The following is a 350-nucleotide window of genomic DNA, read 5'->3' on the forward strand; positions in this document are numbered from 1 at the left end:
ATTGACAGCTTTAATAAACATGGACTTTACTTTCATTAAAAAGGTTTATTTCTGCTATTGCAGGCTCATTATGTAAATAGCTATTAATTTAAATAACATACAAGCGCAAACTGGGTGCTTAATGCAAATGTAATTGGCTACATTTACAAAATCAGGTGATTATGTTCGCACATCTATGCAAATGTGTTTTTATGTATAGAGACAAAAAGAATGAGGTAATCACTGTTTGTCACTTCAGTTTAGTGATTGTCTCATCAATTAGAAAATGTTAAATAAATGTTTAAAATAAAAAATCTGAAAATTTAAAAGAGCATTTAAATTGTAACACACACTTTCCACTGTTTAAGACC

This window comes from Sinocyclocheilus grahami, unplaced genomic scaffold (assembly GCF_001515645.1).
Source record: "Sinocyclocheilus grahami isolate Dianchi unplaced genomic scaffold, SAMN03320097.WGS_v1.1 scaffold2417.1, whole genome shotgun sequence".
NCBI classification, from domain to species: Eukaryota; Metazoa; Chordata; class Actinopteri; order Cypriniformes; family Cyprinidae; genus Sinocyclocheilus; species Sinocyclocheilus grahami.